The sequence below is a fragment of the Sus scrofa genome, chromosome X, assembly GCF_054392235.1.
Source record: "Sus scrofa isolate SSC_HxYL_T2T_F1_AM1 chromosome X, Sscrofa_HxYL_maternal_Yorkshire_Landrace_v2.0, whole genome shotgun sequence".
Classification (NCBI taxonomy): domain Eukaryota; kingdom Metazoa; phylum Chordata; class Mammalia; order Artiodactyla; family Suidae; genus Sus; species Sus scrofa.
In genome coordinates, this window is record NC_139401.1 from 27,099,680 (window position 1) to 27,123,099 (window position 23,420).

Below are 23,420 nucleotides of genomic sequence, written 5' to 3' on the forward strand. Positions count from 1 at the left end.
TGAAGTACAGTTTTTGCTAAATGAGTATCAATTTTGTAACATCATAAAACGAAAAAATTCTGTGTAAGGGACCTTCAGTGGTTTTCAGCATGAAAATTAAATTTTTGATTCATTTTGAGTTAATTTTTTACATGATTTAAGGTAAAGGTACAACTTCATTCTTTTAGATGTGAATATCTAGGTCTCCTGCACCCATTTCTTGAAACAACTGTTCTTTCTCCATTACACGGTTCTGGTATCCTTGCTGAAAATCAATTAACCATATATATTAGGGCATACTTCTGGGATATCTATTCTTTTCCACTGGTCTATGTATTTTCCCTTAGGTCATAATGATACTTTTTTTGTTGTTTTTTTAGTTTTTGTCTTTTTAGGACCACACCTGTGGCATATGGAGGTTCCCAGGCTAGGGGTTTAATCGGAGCTGTAGCTGCCAGCCTACACCACAGCCACAGCAATACCAGATCCGAGCCGTGTCTGCAACCTACACCACAGCTCATGGCAACCCCAGATGCTTAACCCACTGAGCAAGGCCAGGGATCGAACCCACAACCTCATGGTCCTTGGTTGGATTTATTTCCAGTGTACCACAATAGGAACTCCAGATACTGTTTTTATTACTGTAGTCTTGTAGTAAGTTTCAAAGTTAAGAACAGTGAGTGTTCCAACTTCATTATTTTTTATGACTGTTTTGGGTATTCAATGCCCCTTGCAATTCCATATGAATTTGAGCATCAGATTTACCATTTCTGTGAAAAGGCTGTTAGAAATTTAATACTGAGGTTGAATCAAGATGGCAGAGGAGCAGTAGAGCTCAACTTCTCCCACAAACACATAAAAGAAACCCATCTACATGAAGAATGATTTTCATAGAACACCTACTGAATGCTGGCAGAAGACCTCAGACATTCAAAAAGGGCAAGAAACCCTCCACATAACTGGTTGGAACAAAAGGAAAGAGAGAGAAAGAAAAGAGAAAAAAAGCAATCAGGATGGGATGAACTCCAGAGAGGGAGCTGTGAAAGAGGAAAGGAATCCATACTCTGGGAGGCCACCTAACTCACAGGGAGATCAGCCGGGATGGGCAGGGAGTCTCAAAGCCTTGGAGAAAAGCATATCAGCTGGCATGAGGGCAAAGCAGAGCGAGAGTCACACAGACGATCAGTACCATTACTGGGTGCACCACAGCCTGAAACACTCGGGTGGGGGCTGGGCACTGAGGCTCCAGCTTCAGAGGTCAGTCTCAGGGAGAGAACTAGGGTTGGCTGTGTGGAAACAGCCTGAGAGGCTAGAGGATGGTGTGCCACAGGCCAGGGAGTGGTGCATCATAGCCAAGGAAATGCAGTAGGGGGCCTGGGCCCACAAGAGAAGCAAGGTGCCAAGGCTCTTGTTGGAGAGTCCAAGTGGAGGGTGGGCAAGACTGACATAGGAACTTTTAACTCTGTAAACACACAGGTTCTCAGGCAGCAGGGTGCCTCTTATGTGAGCTACTAGGTGGGTGCAAACCACTGCAGGCATCTCAGACTCTAGAGGGGGGTGTGGCCCACCACCACTAAGGATCCCATGGGCAGGCACTGCCTGTAGCCCCAGCACTTCAGGGGTCACCACTGCAGAGGGCCCTGCAACTGAGCACCGTCTGTTGCCCCCACCTCCTTAGGAATGCACACGCCCTGCTGCTGCCAAAGGCTCTGGGCACTGGCTCCACCTCCCTGACAGTCACTGCCACTGCAGAGGGCCCTGAAACCAGGGACAGCCTGCTGCCCCCAACTCCCCATGAGTCACCACTATTGCCAAGACTCCAATGACCAGGTGCTGTCTGCAGGCACTCCCCATTACCCCCACCTCCCCGGAAACACACACAGTCTGCACCTGCACACTGACTATCAAGGGGATAACGACCTGCACACTTTGAGGAAAAAGACAGTAAGCATCCAAACCAAAAGCTGCCCTCATGCCAAAAAAATAGCAGACAAACAGAAACTACAAAGGGATAGTCTGGCAATATAAATAGCCCTCCATGATTACAGTAGATAACTGTTTTCCCTAAACCCACAGAATAATCAAAATATGAGCAAAATGAAGAATAAGGAAGCATTTCCAGTTAAAAGAACAGGATAATTCTCTGAAGTAACAAAAAATTAAACAGACCCCTGTGGTCTAACAGACACCAAGTTCAAAAAGGAGATAAGGGGAATTCCTGCCATGGTGCAGTGGAAACAAATTCGACTAGAAACCATGAAGTTGCAGGTTTGATCCTTTGCCTTGCTCAGTGGGTTAAGGATCTAGCATTGCCATGAGCTGTGGTGTAGGTCATAGATGCGGCTCAGATTCAGTGATACTGTGGTATAGGCCAGCAGCTATAGCCCCGATTAGACCTCTAGCCTGGGAACCTCTATATGCCAGAGGTGCAGCCCTAAAAAGACCAAAAAAAAATTTTTTAAAGGAGATAATGAAAACACTGAAGGAAATAAGAATTGCTATCAACAGCAATGCAGATTACTTTAAAAAAGGAACTAGGGAGTTCCCATCATGGCTCAGCAGTTGATGAATCTGACTAGCATCCATGAGGATGAAGGTTTGATCCCTGGCCTTGCCCAGTGGGTTAAGGATCTGGCATTGCTGTGAGCTGTGGTGTAGGTCACAGATGTGGCTTGGATCCTGCATTGCTGTGGCTGTGGTACAGGCTGGCAGCTACAGCTCCGGTTTAACCCCTAGACTGAGAACCTCCATATGCCATGGGTGTGGCCCTAAAAATAGCAAAAAAATAAAAATAAAAATAAAAAAGGAACTAGAAACTATAAGGTGGAGCCAAAAAAAATTAGACAATTCATTTGCAGAGACAAAAGCTGAGCTAAAGGCATTGAACACCAGAAAGAATAATGCCAAGGAATGAATAAGTGACTTGGAAGTTGGAATAATAGAAATCACCCAATCAGCAGACAGAAAGTCAAATAAAAAGGAATGAAAGCAATATAAGATATCATAATATAAACTGTGCCAATTTACATATAATAGGGATTCCAGAAGGAGAAGAAAAAAAGGAGGTTGAAAATGTATTTGAAGAAATTATGGCTAAAAACTTTCCAAATCTCAAGAAGGAAACAGATATCCAGATATAGGAAGCACAGAGAACCTCACATAAGTTGAATCCAAACATACCTACACCAAGATATAATAAAATGGTAAAAGTTAAAGATAAAGAGAGGATCCTCAAGGCAGCAAGAGGAAAACAGAGTTAATTATAAGGGATCCCCCCCATAAGCTATCAGATAATTTCCCTACAGAAACATTACAGGCCAGAAGAGAGTGGCAAGATATATTCAAAGTTCTAAAATGGAAAATTTTTCAGTCTATAAAACTCTTCCCAGCAAGATTATCATTTAAAATAGAAGGATAAATTTAAAAAATTCTCAAACAAGAACTAAAAGAATACAGAAATACTAAACCTATCCTAATAAATATTGAAAAGTCTCCTATAAAACAGAGAGAAATAAGAAAATTATAGGGTGGAGGAAATCACAATCAGAAAGTAATCACTTAAATAAGCCATTGTATAGATCAAAAAAAGATAGAAAAAAACCTATTTGTTAAAGCAGCAATAAACACAGGAACAGCAAAATGATAAACATGAAAAGGATATGATTTTTATATTCTTTTTATAAAAAAGGATATCAAAATCATAAAATGTAGGAAATGAGAAGGAGAAAATCTAGACTCTTTTTTTGTAAAATGTGTTTGAGTCTATATGACTATGAGTCTAAAACAAGCAGATATAGGAAGGGGTAAACATATTTGAAAAATAGGACAACCACAAATTAGAAACAAACAATACATTCATAAAACCAAAAAGGAACACAAGCATAAAATAAAAGGAAATCATCAAACCACAAAAAGAAAAATAAACAAAGGAGAAACAGAATCAACTGGAAAACAAGGTTTAAAATGACAGTTAAATACATATTTATCAATAATTACTTTAAATGTTGATGGACTGAATGCTCCAATCAAAAGACAGAGTGGCAGACTAGTTAAAAAAACAAAAATCTACAAAATGCTGCCTACAAGAGACTATCTTAAAGCAAAGAGCACATATAAATTGGAAATGAGAGGATGCAGAAAGATATTTCAAGCCCATGGAAATGACAGGAAAATGAGAATTGCAATAGTCATATCAGACAAAATAGACTTTAAAACAAAATCCTTAAAGAAAGATAAAGGAGGACACTATTTAATAATAAAAGGATCAAATAAAGAAGAGGATATTACACTCATTAACATATATGCCCCTATTACACAAGCACTCAAATGCATAAAACAAATACTAACAGATATAAAAAGAGGAATTGATGGGAATACATTAATAATAGGAGACTTTACAATTTCTCACATTAGTGGACAGTTTGTCTAGACAGAAAATCAATAAGGCAACAGAGATCCTAAATGATACAATAGAACAGTTAGACTCAATTGTTATTTTCAGGATATTACATCTAAGAAAAAGCAGATTATACATTTTTTCTTCAAGTGCACATGGAACATTCTCTAGGATTCACCACATACTAGGGCACAAAATTAACCTCAACAAATTTAAGAGTATAGAAATTATTTCAAGCAACTTCTCTGACCATAATGACATTGAACTATAAATCAACCACAGAAACATGAATGAGTAAAAACTAACTACATGAAAACTAAACAGCATGCTACCAAAAAAACCAATGGGTTAATGAAGAAATCATAAAGGAAATTAATGAATGCCATGAGACAAACAACAATGAAAACACAACCTTACAAAATCCATGTGATGCCACAAAAACAGTTCTGAGAGGGAAGTTCATAGCAATACAGGTGTTGCTCAAAAAAAAAAACAAAAACAAAAACAAAAACCAATCTCAATTCAACAATCTAAACTAACACCTAAAAGAATAAGAAAAAGAAGAACAAACAAAACCTAAAGTCAGCAGAGGAAGGAAATAATAAAGATCAGAGAGGAAATCAATAAAATAGATATTCAAGAAACAATAGAAAAAAAATTAATAAAACCAAGAGCTGCTTCTTTGAAAGGCTAAAAATTGACAAATCTTTAGCCAAACTAAGCAAGAAGAGAGAAAGAACCTAAATAAACAAAAAGATGAAAAAAGATAAATCTAAATTAATACTGAAGAAATAAAAAAAAGAGAATACTATGAAAAATTATATGGCAAAAAATTTGACAACCTAGAAGAAATGAACAACTTTCTAGAAACATACATCCCACCAAAACTGAATCGAGTAGAATGGATAAGTAATAAGGTCAGCAGAGGGAAGTATATCCAATCTTTTGAGATAGAACATGATGGAAGATAGTATGAGAAAAAGAATGTGCGTGTGTTTGTGTGTGTGTATATATATATATATATATATATATATATGCGTCATTATGCTGTATAATAGAAGGGACACACCACCATAAATCAAGTATACTTTAATAAAATAATAAAAAATAAATGAGCTATAAAAGAGAGAAATTGATCATTTGAACAGACCAATCACTAGAAATTGAATATACAATTATAAAACCCCCAATAAACAAAAGGCCAGGACCAAATGGCATCACAGAAAAATTTTCCCAAACATACAAAGAACTTATACCCATTCTTTTTAAACTCTCCCAAAAGATTTAAGAATAAGGAACACTCCCCAATACATTCCATCAAGCCATCATCACCCTAATACCAAAACTAGACAAAGATACTACCAAAAAAGAAAACGATAGGCTGATATCTTTGATGAATATAGATGTAAAAATTCTCAACAAAATTGTAGCCAACTGAATCCAACAACACATTAAAAAGATCAAACACCACGATCAAGTGAGATTCATCCAAGTTCACAAAGATAGTTCAACATATGCAAATCAATCAACACATACACATTAACAAAAGTTAAAAACCACATGATCATATCAATGGATACACAAAAAGCATTTGACAAAATCCAACATCCATTCATCATAAAAACTCTTACAAAAGTGGGTATAGAGGGAACATACCTTAACATAAAAGCCATTTATGATAAACCCACAGCAAATATAATACTCAGTGGAGAAAAGCTGAAAGCCTTCCTGCTAAAATCTAAAACAATTTGCCCACTATCACCACTTTTATTCAACATAGTATTGGAAGTCCTAGCCACAGCAATCAGACAACAAATAAATAAAAGGTATCCAAACTGGAAGAGAAGAGGTAGACTTGTCACTGCATGCATATGATGTGACACTATATATAGACAACCCTGAGGATGCCACACAAAAACTACTCAAACTGATCAACAAATTCAGCAAAGTAGCAGGATATAAGATTAAGTTCAGAAATTGATTGTATTTCTGTACACTAATAAAGAAATATTAGCAAAGGAATATAAAAAAACAATACCCCCACAAAAATTACCTAGGAATAAATATGACCAAGAAGGTGAAAGACTTACATGCTGAGAATGATAAAACATTAATTAAGGAAATTAAAGAAGATGCAAAGAAATGGAAAGATATCCTGTCCTCCTAGATTGGAAGAATTAATGTCATTAAAACATCCATACTACCCAAAGCAACCTACAGATTTAATGTGATCTCTATCAAATTACTCATGACATTTTTCACAGAACTACAACAAATAATTTAAAAAATTATATAGGACCATAAAAGACCCAGAATTGCCAAAGCAATCCTGAGATAAAAAACAAAGCAGGAGGCATAACTTTCCCAGACTTCAGACAATATTAAAGAGCTACAGTCACCAAGAGAGTGTGCTACTGGTACAAAAACAGACATAAGGATCGATGGAACAGAATAGAGAGTCCAGAAATAAACTCAGATACCTATGGTCAATTAATCTTTGACAAAGAAGACAAGAATATAAAATAGAAAAAGAGACAGTCTCTTTAGCAAGTGGAGATGGTAAAACTGGACAGATGTATGTAAATGAATGAAACTAGAACACCCTTCACACCATGCACAAAAATGAACTCAAAATTGCTTAAAGACTTAAACATAAGACAAGACACCATCAAACCCCTAAAAGAGAACATAGGCAAAACATCCTCTGACATAAACTGTACAAATGTTTTCTTAGGTCAGACTCCTAAGGTAATAGAAATAAAAACAAAAGTAAACAAGTGGGACGCAACCAAAATGATAACCTTTGGCATAGCAAAGGAAACCATAAAAAAAAAAAAATAGAATGACAACCTATGGAATGGGGGAAAAGAGTTGCAAACAATGCAACCAACAAGGGCTTAATCTCCAAAGTATACAAACAACTCATACAACTCAACAACAAAAAAAAAACAAACAAGCCAAATGAAAAATGGGCAGAAGACCTAAACAGACATTTCCCAAAGAAGACATATGGATGGCCAGTAGGCACATGAAAAGCTGCTCAACATCACTAATTATTAGAGAAAAGTAAATAAAAACCAAAATGAGATACCATCTCATGCTGGTCAGAATGGCCATTATTAATAAGTCTACAAATAACAAATGCTGGAGAAGGTATGGAGAAAAGGTGGGAATGTAAATTGGTATAATCACTATGGAAAATACTATGAAGGTTCCAGAGAAAATTAAATATAGAACTATCATATGATCCAGCAATTCCACTCCTGGGTATCTATCTGGACAAAACTACAATTCAAAAAGATACATGCACCCGTATGTTCACTGCAGCACTATTCACAATAGACAGGACATGGAAACAACCTAAATGTCCTTCAACAGAGAAATGGTTTAAGAAGATGTGGTATATATGCACGATGAAGTACTATTCAGCCATAAAAAGGAACAAAATAATGCCATTTGCAGCAAGATGGATGCAACTAGAGATTCTCATGCTAAGCGAAGGAAGTCAGAAAGAGAAATACAAATACCATATGATATCACTTATATGTGGAATCTAAAATATGGCACATGTGAACCTATCTACAAAACAGAAAGAGACTCACAGACATATAGAACAGACTTATGGTTGCCAGGGGGGATGAGGGAGGGAGTGGGATGGACTGGGAGTTTGGGGTTAGTAGTTGCAAACTATTACATTTAGAATGGAAAGCAATGAGGTCCTACTTTATAGTATAGGGAACTATATCCAATCTTTTGGGATAGACTATGATGGAAGATAATATAAGAAAAGGAATGTGTGTGTGTGTACATATACATACATATACATATATATGACTAGGTCACTTTGCTGTACAGCAGAAATTGGTATAACATTGTAAATCAACTATACTTCAATAAAAAAAAGAATTTTGATAGCAGTTGCATTTAATCTATGGATAGCTTTAGGAAGTATTATTATCTTATACTGGTAGCCTTCCTAGCTGTGACCATGGGATATCTTTCCATTTATTCAGATCTTTATTTTGTTTCAGCCATGTTTTGTAGTTTTCAGTGTACAAATCTTTCACATCCTTAGTTATATTGATATTGAGTATTTATTTCTTTTAGATGCTACTGTAAACAGAACTGCTTTCTTAATTTCCTTTTCAGATTGTTCATTGCTGGTATATATAAACTAAGCTAATTTTCATGTATTATTCCTGTACCGCACAAGTTTGCCGAATTCATTTATTAATTCTAGTGGCTTTCAGGTGGATTTTTTGGGACATTCTAAGTATAGGACCATGTGATCTGCAAATAGCGATAGTTTTGCTTCTTCCATTCCAGTTTGGAAGCCTTTTATTTATTTTTCATGTCTAATAGCTCTGACTAGAATTTCTAGCACAATGTTAATAAGCAGCAGTGAAAGCTGGAATTTGTGTCTCATTCTTGATCTTAGATGGAAAGTTCTCAGTTATTCTCTATTGAGTACAAGGGATGTTAGCTACAGGTTTTTTCATAAATGTTAAGAAATGTAAATGTTTCATAATGTTAAGAAATCTTCCCTCTATTCCAAGTTTTCTGAGAATTTTTATCAAGAAAGTCTGCTAGATTTTTCACCAAATGACTTTTCTACATCACTTGAGAAAATCATGTTTCCCCCCCGGTTCTATTAATATGATGGATGTATTAAATTGATTAACTTTTTGTTTGTCTTTTTGTCTTTTTAGGGCCACACCTGTGGCATTTGGAGGTTCCCAGGCTAGGGGTCTAATTGGAACTGAAGCCACTGGCCTATGCAACAGTCACAGCAACAGCAACACAGGATCTGAGCCATGTCTGCAACCTACACCACAGCGCATGGCAATGCCAGATGGTCAACCCACTGAGCAAGGCCAGGAATCAAACCTGCATCCTTATGGATGCTAGTCAGGTTCGTTAAGCGCTGAGCCACGACAGGAACTCCACATTGATTAACTTTTTTATGTTTAACCACTCTTGCATTCCTGGGATGAATCCTACTTGGTCATAGTGAAAAATGCTTTTAATATACAGTTGAACTTGACTTGTTAACATTTTGCTGAGAATTTTTGCCCAATTAATTTTTGAGACAAAATGTTGCTACTTTTAATACAGTCCATTTCAACCTTTTAATTCATTGTTGTTTATCAAAAGATGACATTATGAGAATGGTAAAAGAGCTGGAGCAGTATAAGACACATAGAAAATATACAGCTGATAAAGAACTAGCTTGCTGAAAAAATAAATAACTAAAACTCAACAAGAAAAAGCCTGACAACCCAATAGACAATATGGGAAAAACTGAACCAGTTCTTTAAATTTCCCCTCCCCATAAAAGGATGTTTAAAGGGTCTATAAACATATTAAATATGCTCAATGCATTAATAATCAATATAGTGCAAATTAAAATTATGAGCTACCACTAAAATTCAACAAACATGCAAGCACATGTGTGCGCATGCACATACACACACACACTATCAGGTGTTGTCAAGGATACAAGCAATGGGAGTTCTATTAAGGTATTGGCAAGAATATAAATTGTTTAAAGTACTCTGAAATACAGTTTGATATTACCTACCAAAGTTGCCCTATGACTCAGCAATTCTACCCCTACATCTCTATCTAAAAGAAGTGTAGGCACATATATAACAAGAAACATATACAAAAATATGCTTAGCATTATTATCTGTAATATCTCAAAGTGGAAATAATTTCAAACTCATTGAAAAGCAAATGAGTAAATTATGATAAGGCAAACAATGAAATACTATGAAAGACAAACATGAATGAATTAAAATTACATGTATGTTTCCATAAACATAATGCTGAAAAGATGAACTTGGAATACTTCTTCTACATTTTTCCATTCAATTAACATAAAAGATAAGGTACGTATAAATCATTCTATTTAAGGATACGTTATAAGGAGATAACACTATAAAGAAGCCAATAACTACCATAAAATTCAGATTCTCTTTGGAGGAGAAAAACAGTGATGATGACAGCATTTGAATGAGGTTTTTGGTTAATGGCTTTATATTATTCCTTGATCTTGAGGGTCACTGAAGAGAAGTTCATTATATGAGAAAGGACTGAGTTACACATTCCTGCTTTGAACATTTTCTTCAATACATATTATAGTTCACAATGAAATGTGATTAAAATTTAAAGTAGGTGATTAAAACATAATCTTCTAATATTTGGAACTGCTCTGATAGGGAAACACTTTTGCCTAAAACAAGGAAGTTATAAATGTATTTGCCAATAATAAGAGGTAGGCTTCAGTGACCGGTGCCTGAAAACCATGCTCACTGCTAGAATATTTTGCTCATAACATTGTTTACATTTTACACCACTTACTTTTGGGCTACCAAAAGTGGATATCTTTGTGACAAAAGGAAAAGAGTGTTTAATAAAATTGCCCTTCAAGGACAGAAAAACTCAGCAACCCTAGAATATATATTTTAGTGTACAAGATTGCACAAGTATGATTTATTTTATGATGAGTTAGTCACAGTCCTTTTTAGTAGCAAGACTGTATCCCTCACACAACCTCTGACAAAATAGCAATGCAGAGTTAAACACATATGAACCTGAAAGGATTAGATTTCCTTTCAGCCTAATCTTGATTGAGGTCTGCCAATTAGATAAAGATCCAAGAATTAAAGTGACAACAGTAAAGTTGTTTCCTAAATGAAGAAAACACTTTAAGAATTGTTTGAATATTTATTGAGTATCTCCTGCTAGATATTTTCTGAGTACACACACTTAAATAATCTCATTCAATACTCATGATCAACCAAAGGAATTAGAATTATTTTCCAAATTTCACAGATGAGGATATTGAAACTCACAGCATTAGTATCTTCTCCAGTCACACACTAAGGAATTGGAATGTTCAGATTTCAAACATAGTTCTTCTGACCCTGAGATCATTTGTTTTTGCACCTACCTGCTCCTTTTAGATACCATTCGATCAGAGTGTATCAGTCACAGAACAATTAGGAAAAGAGGAGGTAGTTCAGCATAGGGAGTTTTATACAAGAAACTAGTCTTAAATTGTTAGAAGAGCTGACAAAACAACAAAGAGAGAGGAAAAAATCCAGACATTATCAAATACAAAAAGCTGCTACCTTTACTACACTGGAAGAACTATAGAAGGAGCTGATGTTACCAGAGCCTAGGGTCTGAGTTCTTTAAACAGGTGCTAGAAACTTGGAGGGGGTGCTGTTTGTTGAGGAACAGAACAGCTGGCTACTAAGGAGAAACTGCAAACAGGAGAAATGCCCACCTAGCAGGAGCTGAAGTCATAGAATGAGCTGCAAGGTAGGAGCTAGCACTGCAGAGAAAAGCACTGCCTTGTGGGAGCTACAACCAGTTGCTGTAGACACTATGATACCTTGGGAAGGAAATAGAGCGAGGAAGACAAACCTTGGCTTCTCACCTCCAGTCTCCAGACAGTGCCTCCCACTGGTAAAGCCCAAAAAGAACCAATTTGGCAGGGATCTGGGAAATGTGGTTTGCAGAAATCATCCCTCTGTGGTGATATAGAGTAGAGCACAGGAAAGCTGGGGAGGAGGTGGACCTAAGTGAAAAGGAAAATGATCAAATCCCAAGGCTAGCTTTCTAGCCTATTTCAAATTAACCTGTCCCCAAGAGGAGATGGTGAATAGAAGTTACCTAAAGCATCTAAGCAGGCTTATATTAGAATCATTAATTTAATATGTAATATTTATTCTTTGTTCCCCCCAAAATAAATTATCCTATAAGTTGAATAAATCCACATTTGCTGTTTCAGTTAGCAAGAAGTCTAAAGTAGCACTACACAAAAAGGATGAGAAAGCAAGCTGAAATGTAGGAAGAAAGGAAAGATGCCTGCTATCATATAGGATTAGTTGAAAGGCATAAAGTAGAAGAATGTGGAGAAGAGTCTAAAAATAAGACTGTCTTAGCATTGCCTGTTAATGCTCATAAGGGACATTGATTTGAATGATAATTCCAATTGTTGGTTTTGCTAATGTCTGAATAGTGCTTTCAGAAATCAGTTCTTTTGTTATATAAAGTAGCAGCTTATAATTAGGGGGGGAATTCACATTTGAAACAAAAGAATTGATTTCTAATTCTAGGTAGTGGAAAAAATAGATAACACCAAGAAATTCCAGACAAAAAGGAAAAAAGTAAAAGGTCATGAAAGACAAATACGTGCAAAAGAAATGATAAAAATACGAGGCTGGTATTTCATCAGAATACATAAGGGATTCCAAGTTTGTGTTTTCTTTCCTATTCTGTTTTTGTAACTAGCCAAACTGATAAAATCTAGAATAAGAGATACCAGGAACATCTGGTATATAGTTTTCCTTACAAGTACCTAGCCAGTGTTGCCCAAGAGAACTTTATGGGATGATGGAACAGTTTTAGGTTTACATATACATAATTTTTTTCACAAGTACCTAGTCAGTGCTGTCTAAGAGAATTTCATGGTATGATGGAATAGTTCTAAATCTGTTCTATCAAACAAAGTAGTCACTAGCCACATGTGGCAATGAAGGACCTAAAATGTGGGCATTATGACTAAGGAAATAAATTTCGGTTTTGATTTAATGCTATGTATTTATTTAATTTTTTTATGGCTGCACCCACAGCATACAGAAGATCCCAGTCCAGGGATTGAATCCGAGCTGCAGTTGTGACTTACACCACAGCTGCAGCAACACTAGATCCTTTTAACCCACTGCACTGGGGACCAAATTCCCTCCCACCTCTGCGAGACCCAAGCCACTGCAGTTTGATTCTTAACTCACTGCATCACAGTGGGAAATCCTGTGATTTAATTTTAAACAATTTTTACTTAAACTTAAATAGCACATGGAATGAACAATTACATTTCAGGGGGAGCACAGACCAATGCTATTGTTCAAACTTGATAAAAAAAGATGTCTTCCTTCTACAGTAAATAACTTTAAGGAGGACAGTTTTGATATTTGCAGGTATGGCTATCAAAAGAAAAAAAAAAAGGAGGGACAGTTTTCCAAGCATTGAGTTAGAGGTGATTGCTTTCTATCAATCATAACAGCTAAATTATCCCTGGTGAAGTCATAGTCAAATTTCCCACAAATTCGTCTACCCTCTAAATTGATGGTAAACTATTTAGTATTAGAGTGCAGACACTTCTAAGGTTAGGATGGGCATTTCTTAATTACTTCATATATTTCAGTGTCTGCTATGAAACTATGATAAAAAGAGGGGACTAAGTAAACAATTTCTGATGGTATTGTAAAGACCTCAGAAAACTCCATTAAGATCTATAGTGGAAAACTGAAAACAAAACTAAGCTAAAATATAGACAGAAGCTGCTTTTTCGGTTCATTCCACTAACTTCCATTCATTCAGGTTCAGCAATTTTTTTACCTCCATAGTGATCTTCTCTTCATTTGTCTCCCTTGATCACTCTGCCCCTGCCAGACTGACTTCTTTTGCTGTCACAAACACATAAGGCACTCTCTTCCCTTAGGGCCTTTGTACTAGCTGTTTCCTTTGCCTAGAACATTCTTCCATCAGAGTATTACTTATATTTCTCATGGCTGCCTTCTTCCTTTTCCTTGAGTTTTTGCTCAGTTCTCACTTCCAAAAATGCTACTGTGACCACTCTACTTAATTCTGTACCTAATTTTCAGCACCTCCCAGCCCTCCTGATTTCCCCAACCTTCTTCTACTTGAGTTTCTTTTTTCTACAGTACCTATCAGCTTTAACACACTAGAACATTTATTCATTTATTATGTTTATTTCTCACTGTCTACCTTCCTCAAGTATAAAGTAAACTCTAGGAAGGCAGCACATTTTGCCTGTTTTGTTCACTGATGTATCCCAAATACCTTGAAGCTTTGCCTAACACATAAGAAGCACTTTAGAGAAGTATACTAAATATATTATGAAATGCTTATTAATCAAGATCAAATGTCTGTGATTTATATGTATGCATATAAATGTATGGAATAATTTCAATGAATTAAACTTTTGTGAGTAAATATATCTGACTGCTAATGTAACATGAAAATTGCCATGTCAGAATCTTCTAAATTAAATCATAAAGTTTCTTTAGTAAATGTTAAGTTGTTTCAAAGTGTTTTAATAGTGATATAAAATCCTAGATGTGTTCAATTGGGCTGAGATAATGATATTAGAGAAAATTCTAATTTTCTTGATGTCCAAGCCTTCCATCTTTAATTTTAACACTCGGCACTTAATTGAAATGCATGTTGCATTTAATTTTCCAGGAAATTTCAGAGCATAAAAGAAATACGTATATGCAAAGCAATTTCCAGTTAAACTAGTTCAAAAATTTTAAATGTAAGCCCATGTCTTTTTAAATAGAGCCTGTGTCCTTTCTAGGTATCAGACTGCTCCTGACATGCTTGCAGAGGTCAGTATAGTTCAGAATAGTCATAATACCTTTATCCCTTGTTTGGTGCTCATTTTTCCTAAACCCTTTATCACATTCTGTACTCTCCCTAGGTTACTGATATCGATTTCAAAGCCCCAAAGCAGACATAGTATTCTCCTAACACTTGACCACTGCTGATAGCTGTGGGAAGAAATCTTGCTGTTTTTAGAGCCTCTGCTTCAGTGTACACAGCCCATTTTCATTTCTTTCTTAAAAGAACTATATTATTGACAAATTTAACTTTGAGCCCATAAATAAGCCTTGGAATATTTTTCTGGCTACTGCTTCAAAGCTGGTTATTTCTGATTGTGTAGTCATGGAAATCATGTTTTATCCTTAAAATTATCCTATACTTATCAATTCTAAAATAAGCATTTTTTCTCTCTTTCTATTTGTGAAGATCAATTTTTCCTCTTATCTCTTTGGAGAGGCTTTTCACAACCTTTATCAAAGCTTGTATTTCCAGCAAAGTTTACAGTTCAGTATGAACTATCTTCCTTCCCATATGAGTATAAACCTTTTGAGAATAAGGTTATATCCCATTCATTTTTTTATTCCCTACAGAATTTAGCACATAATGGGTACTCCATTCCACCTGGCACCAACATAGGCTGATTCCTCATTCTCTTTCAGCTGGACTAGAGCTATAACTTCCTAACTAGTCTCCCCATCACTGATTTCTTCATAACTGACCAGAGCTGCAAACACAGTAAATTATTTGTAAGCATGCTGGATATAACTTGTTCTATCTGCCAATACACATACTACTCCTTCTCTGAAATGTCTTTCTCCCAAATCTGCCTAGTTCAACACTGCACATCATCCAGATTCAATTTTTATCTCTTCTGCAAAGGTACCTTTGATGCCTCAGAGTGGTGCTACAACCATGAGATTAAGGCTGAGACTCTAAAATCAGATGGCTGGGGTTGGTTTATTTCGCCTCTTACTAGTTAAATAACCTTAGGAAAGTTATGCAAGCTTTCGGTTTCTGTTTCCTTAACTGTAAAGTAAGAAAAATAATGGCATTTATTCCATAGGGTTGTTTTAAGAATTAACTAATATATATAAAGAGCTTGGAACAATACCTGTCACATAATAAGCAGTAAATAAACATTAGCTTGTATTATTAGTATAGTAGATATATTGACGTTGCTAGTTTATTATCATTCTGTTCTCTTAAGGAGAGTTCAGTACATAATTTTATTATGTTTAACACTGATTTTTAAGTTGAGATGTAACTGACATATAACATTAGTTCCATGTGTAAAACATAATAATTTGATATATATTGTGAAATGATCACCACAATAAGTCTAGTTAATACCCTTTACCACACAGCTAAAAAAATTATTTTTTTTTCACGATGAGAACTTTTAGGATCTACCCTCTTCACAGATTTCAAATGTACAATGTGTTGGTAACTATAGTCCCCATGCTATACATTACATTCCCAGATGTATTTCTAAATGGAAGTTTGTAGTTTTTGACCACCTTTACCCATTTTGCCCACCTTCCACCTTCAATTCTGACAATCATCAATCTGTTCTCTATATCTAGGAGTTCAGGGGGGTTTTGTTTGTTTGATTATTTTTGCTTGTTAGATTTTTAACACTGATTTTAAATTATTTTTACCTCCTGACTAAACCATGAGCCGACTGAGGAAAGATAATTTTATTCAGTCATCTGCTGGATCTAGCACAGAACTTAATATTCAATAGAGCACAATATATATTTTCAGAATAACTAAATAAGTGAACTAAATTATATTTTTAATGAAACTATGAACATATCTAATGTTTCTAATACCTGCTCAATGAATGTGTGGTAATTTTAAAATATCACACTTAGAAAGCTGTGTTGATAGTCATCTTTCATCAGTATCAGGAACTATGCCAGTAACTGTACTGAATATAACATTTTCTTCTAAACCAATCCTCTGAAATAGATTCCCTTAAGACATAAGGAAGTCGAGACACAGAACACCCAAGTAATTCTTTCCTTAGCACAGAAGAATTCAAGAATTTAGCAAATGCTTTGTTTCCTGCCAATTCAATATTCATTCAATTGGCCATTCTACTTCCATGTTTAACACTCACAGGAAAAATGCTTCAATCATCAAAGTTTCATATTGAAAGTGACACTTTTAAAGTATTGTTTCAATACTTGTGGACAACAGTCACACCTGATGTATAAAATCAACTTCTATTAATGTCAACAGAAACACAGGGTGTTTGAGATATTTATTTTCCTAATGAACTGTGTTGCATGAAAACCCTAATGCTGAAATAAATTACTTTAGGTAGCCTTATAACTCATTTGTGTTCATATTCTATTTTCCATGTTTAGAAAAAAACATGTTCCTCTGATTCTTAAAGGTTTTATTTTATAATAATTCATTATTAACCTAATTTTAATTATAACCTAAAATATATTACTATTGCATTTTAAAGTAATCACTTACATTTGAGATAATTAGTAAATTATCTCAAAATGATCCAACAATATAAGAATAGAAAAATGGTGTGTTTATTTATTCCTTCATGTAACTCTTTGGAAAATCAGACATGCTTCCTGTTGAACCTGAATGAGGAAGCATGCAGCCCCCAGGAGGTGCTAGCAGCAATATTGGTCCTAAGATTAAGGAAGAGGAACTGACCAATACAGAGAAAGCAGCTATACTGGGTGGGCTGAAAGCACCTAAAACCAATTCTGTAAAATTAAACAAAGGATGAATTAATTGGAAAGATATTAATAGCTTAAAGAATCAAGAGGAGAACTGGAGAATTATATCTAAAAATTTAAAAGTAACCAAATAATTGAATAATGTTGCAGAAAAAAAAAAAAAAAACCTGACCTTCCTATGTATCTGATGCTACTGTTCACCATCTCTTGCACAAACACAGCCACCACAGCTAGATACAGGTAACCACGTGGTAAAGTTCTTTCACCTTCAGTTCACTAGCCTAAGATACAGAATCCTGGAGGAGTCAATCCAAGTAGGGATTCTCATGCCCTGGCCAACAGGAGATTAGAAGACAGATTTTACCCCTAAATGTCTGTTACCAGGAGATAATTCTATAACTTACTAAGAATCACAAAGTAAGGGTTCCTCAAAACTAGAAAGGCTCTTCACTTTCTGAGCAGCCCAAAGTGTCAAATGATAAGTGTACATTTTACAAGGTCCCTTTCACAGTGTTTGAAATTGAAGGTGATCAGGATATTTGGCCCCCCAATACGCTACTTTTGCAAAAGCATTGTTTTTAGCTGAGGGCAACTGAGAATCAACAAACACAGGAAGAATTCTCTTCCCTTTTCCTTATCTTCCTAGAAGCAGGGCATGGATTTCCCTTTGAGGAAAATACTCCCTCATATATCCCCAGTACCAGGGAAACATGAGGGACTCTTCTCATCAAAGACTGGGGTTGACACCTAGATGAACATAAACTTTAGGAAAATAGCCTTTATCTTCTGTTATTTCCCACCATAAACTGCCTAGTTAGCTCCCCATAACTTATCATCCCTTGAGACCTAACCTTCTTTCCTTTGTTAAAGGCATATAAGCCCTCAACTCCAACTGCATCTCTGAGTTTCACTTTTTTTCTCTAAACTCCTGTGCATGTAAATATTAATAAAAATTGTGTGCCTTTTCTCCTGTTAGTCTCTTTTATTAGCTTAATTCAAATGGCCTCAGGTTCAAAACCTGAGAGAATAGAGGAAAATTTTTTCCTCCCTAACAAGACAAAGTAAGAGTCTTAGCTAAAGCTGTTTTATTTTGTACAGTGTGATTAGATGCTTTATCAGATTAACCTTTTAACATAAGCCAGTTTGGGAGTTTTCTTCGTGGCTCAGTGGTTAACGAATCCAACTAGGAACCATGAGGTTGTGGGTTCGATCCCTGGCCTTGTTCAGTGGGTTAAGGATCCAACGTTGCCCTGAGCTGTGGTATAGGTTGCAGATGCGGCTCAGATCCCATGTTGCTGTGGCTCTGGTGTAGGCCGGTGGCTACAGCTCCGATTCGAACCCTAGCCTGGGAACCTCCATATGCCGTGGGAACGGCCCAAGAAATGGCAAAAAGACCCCGCCCCCCCAAAAAAAACAAAAAAACACATAAGCGAGTTTGGTTCAAATTAATCTGTTGCTTTTACCCCTAAAGAGTTCTCACTAGTACTGAGGGCTTCTAAATTTTCTCCATTGTGGAGGTCTCCATTCCAAGAATCTAAAGAGCTCTATAGCTTAACTTTGAGGAGTGAAGCCCTACTTCTGATTTTCTAGTAAGGTTATTATTATCCAGCTACATATTTTTTCTCAGTCAAATTTTCTGTTTGACTGGAATTCACCATATTACTCTCTGGGCTTTCCATCAGCATATTCTTTCCACCTTTGAGAACACCACTCAGGACCAACACAACTTTAGATGGCACCATTCACAATGAGCATCCAGTTCAAGCCATGGCATGTACAGCCTATGAGACTGACTGAACATGGCAATCCTGACTCCACCTCTTAATATTTGACCATTACTTGGATTATTTTTACCCTGGCTTTTTTTTCAGAAATTATTTCATATAGCTTAAAAAATCTATACAATTAAATTCAAAATAAAGAAAACTTACACTTGCAAATAAAAGTAGACCCAAAATTTAAAGAAACAAATAATGAGCTGATAAAACAGAGGCATCTTTTTGTTCTCAGCTTTCTAGCAGCCAGTTTGCAAGGGGGAAGTGGCCATTTGCACAGGTAATATTGTCTACATATTAAAAATAATTGCTTATGTAATACTGTCTACATATTAAAAATAATTGCTTATGTGAAACAAGATTTTTCATGGAACTTAAACTTAGACATGATCCCCCCCCCCCAGTATTAGTTCAGATCCTTGGAGAAGCAGACACTAAGACAAGATTAAACAAGGCGGAGATTTATTGGGGGAAATGGCTGTGAGGGAAAGGGGGGAAGGGACTGAAAGAGGTTCAGAAAGCTATCAGACCACAAGGCAATTTGGACCCCAGTGGAGGAGAAATGGAAGGAAAGTTGGGTAGGAAAAGTCTTAGATTGCACTGCAGTTCTAAGAAAGTTTCAGCATGGTTAATGGAGAGTCCTTGAGCCAAAGCTGCTCATTACAGAAGTCCTGTACCTTGCAAGAATACCCCCACTTTAGTATTCCTGCTGCACACAATCTCTGGCTAGTAGTAACTTGTCGGAAGTGAAGTGATGGATTCAGAGCTCAACAGCTGAGGCTATTGATCAGTTATGACCTGCAGTAGGAAGTAAGCAACATTTTCATGGTTGTCACACCTCCCACCCTCATTCTGATGTGTCTGAAAAGATGATGACTACTAAATGTATATAATATACTTGAACCAAGCCTGAAACTTTATGTACCTTGGAAACTGACACTTCCCAATTATTTTAACCTTCATGACCAGTTGGATTTGTCCTTATTCAGATTACACTGATGGGTTTTATAAATCTTGAAATATGAGAATCCATGCCCCATGGAACTGGCATTCTAATGAAGGTTATAGACACGTCAGCAACGAAATATAAAACAAGGTGAAAGTAAATGTATGTTTAATAAAGGTATAAACAGTGTTGCAGAGGGGCAGGGAGAAATGGGAGATTTCATAGAGTTCGCATTTCATAAGGGACTTTACAGATGGGTAGTATTCCAATACAGATTAACTGAAAGTAACTCAACTTATTTGCATTTATTGTTTGAAGTAATGAGAACTAATGAGTTAATGTAGATCTGTAGTTCTGAAGCTTTAGTGCACAACAGAATCATCTGGAGGGCTGGTTAAAACACAGGTTATTGAATCTACCCCCCCACACAGAGTTTCTGATTTAGTAGGTCTGAGAATAGAGCCTGAGAATTTATACTTCTAACAAGTTCCCACGTGCTACTGACTTTGCTGCTCTGGGTAGCATACTTGGAGAACCAAAAAAGCAATATAAGAATAGTGGTGTTTTAGAACATGAGTTATCCTATGAATGTAAGAAGTACTCATACATGTAATGAGTATGAACTTTCATACTTATCTTTAATTAATCTGGAACATGTCATCCATCATAGGATCATCATAGGCTTAAGAGTTCCGGAGCTTTGGAACTGAGAAAGGCTGGGTTCAAGATAGGAGTTCTTGGGCTTATTTATTTATTTATTTATTCATCACCTCCCAGACCCCCAGCTTTTCACAATCATTCACCAATTTTTGTCCCTACAGTTTTACTTTCAAAGAATTTTACAATAAATGGATCAATATAGTATGTAGATTTAGGGATCTAGTTTCATTTACTTGCCAACATACATTTGACATTTATGCATGTTCTTGCAATTTACATTCATTTGTATTGAACAGCATCCCACTGCATGCATGCACTGCACTGATTATCCATTTACCAGTTGAAGGACATTGTCATCATTTCCAAATTTTGACATTATGAATAACACTGCTGCAAATATTCAGGAATATAATCATTTCACTTAGGTAAATATCTAAGAGTGAAGTTTCTAGGTCATGTGGCAAGTGTATGCTTAATTTTATAAGAAACTATGAAACTGTTTTCTAATGTGGCTATACCATTTTATATTCCCACAGCAATGCATGAGAATTCAAGTTTCTCCACACCTTTGCCAGTATTTAATATTGTCAGTTTACTATTTTTTTCTTTTTGGCTTTTTAGGGCCTCACCCATGGCATATGGAAGTTCCCAGGGTAGGGGTTGAATCAGAGCTGTAGCTGCTGGCCTACACCACAGCCACAGCAACGCTGGATCTGAGCCGTATCTGTGACCTACACCACAGCTCACGGCAATGCCGGATCCTTAACCCATTGAGCAAGGCCAGGGATCGGACTTGCATCCTCATGGATACTAGTTGGGTTCGTTAACCACTGAGCCATGATGGGAACTCCAGTTTACTATTTTTTTAAATTTAAGCCATTTTAATAAGTATATGGTGGTATTTCATTATTAATTTAAATTTCCCTAATGATTAATGATGTTAATATCCATTCATGTGCATATATGCAATCCATATATCTTCCTCGGTAAAATTTTGCTTTAGTGTTTCTAGTATATATAACTTACAATACTCTACTCTCAAGTAATGTATCACTTCAACTATAGCAGAAGAACCTTAAAAGTAGTACAGTTTATCTTCTCCTAGCTCTTCTGTTTTCATATAGTTTATTTTTACATCTGTAATAAATATAGCGTTATTTTTATTCAAACATTCAATTATCTTTAAATGTAATTTATAACATAAGAAAACATTTTGTATTTACTCACATATTTCACAATTCTGGGGTTATTTGGTCATTTGTATAGATACAGGTTTTTTATGTGATATCATTTCATTTTACTCAAAGGACTTCCTTTAAAATTGTATGTCTAGTCAGCCCCTACTCCAGGAGACTAGATGCAGTCAGCCAGCCCTTACTTCGCTGTAACCAGACACAACCAAAAGGCTGTGTTCAAAAATGCCAATATGTCAGAGGAAATGCAACAGGATTCTGTGAAGTGTGCTACTCGGGAGTTGAAGATAAATGGAGACAGAAATTGCAGTTTGTGTTACGAAGGAATTTGACAAGAAACACACTTCACCTGACACTGCATTGTGGGGAGGTACTTCATTAGTTACATGACACATTAAACCAAATACTGCACCTACTTCTACCTGGGCCAAGTGGCCACGCTTCTGTTCAAATCTGGTTAAAAGCATGGACTGTGCCACAGACCCAATGATCCATCCAGAAACAAGGACTGCAGCAGAAATTCCAAATATGAGACTTCAATCTTCAGTCTTGCCTAAGGCAACATTTTTAAACCTTTTTTTGTGTTGTTTTATACAAGACATTCTCTGTACTAATGGGTTGTGGTTATAAAACAATTAACAAAAAATTTACGCTTTTATATATGTTCTATTCCTTACCTCTCTGCTGCATGTTTTCTTCCTCCTCAAAGTCCATTCCTTTAAAAAAAGATACATTTATCAAGAAAAGTGTGTTTAAATATAAATAAATGAAAATAAAATTACATGTCTGCTAGTGATGATTTCGTTTTTTGTATATTTGGATAAATATTTCACATTTACTATTGAAATATATTTTTTACTGGCTATACCATTCAAGGTTGATGTTATTTTCTTCCAGTATTTTAAAGATATTTTAAATATATTACTCTACTGATTCATACTGTTTCCAAAAAAACAATAGTCTGCTACAATTCCTATATTTGTTTCTCCCTGCAAAATGTGTCCCCCACCCCTTTTTGACCAGTTTTAAGCATTTTGATTATGATGTGAAATTTTCTTCATTTTTTCCCTTGGGGTTTGATCCTTTTAAACTTGCTTCTAGGTTTTGTTAATCAGGGCCAAAGAAGCCTTTGGTCCAGGTTTTATCTTGCCCCTTAAGTGAACCAATATCCTTTTAAACAGTCTACATGATAACTCATATATTATAATTTTTCTACCCAGGCTGCTAAGCTCACCAATATTTCCTACTCCATTTGAGCTCTAGAGATTTTTCTGCCTGCTTCTTTCAGGTTATTCTTTCCTTCACTTCCAGTAGCTTCCTCACATGAATATTCTGATGCATACT

The 23,420-nt window shown here is 35.9% G+C and overlaps 1 long non-coding RNA gene and 1 pseudogene across 4 annotated transcripts in view; one reads left to right on the forward strand and one right to left on the reverse strand.

The window, feature by feature from the left end:
• LOC146394520 (uncharacterized) overlaps nucleotides 1-23,420 on the reverse strand; it is a 319,831-nt gene that overhangs the window by 265,874 nt on the left and 30,537 nt on the right. For 3 of the 4 annotated variants that reach the window (XR_014835589.1, XR_014835590.1, XR_014835588.1), the window contains exon 3: nucleotides 22,754-22,792. This is a non-coding gene — a long non-coding RNA (uncharacterized LOC146394520). Of the gene's footprint in view, nucleotides 1-11,822; nucleotides 11,964-22,753; nucleotides 22,793-23,420 lie in introns of those variants that run through there. The other variant, XR_014835591.1, reaches the window with a different exon arrangement.
• On the forward strand, nucleotides 22,229-22,537 carry LOC100515983 (dynein light chain 1, cytoplasmic pseudogene; annotated as a pseudogene).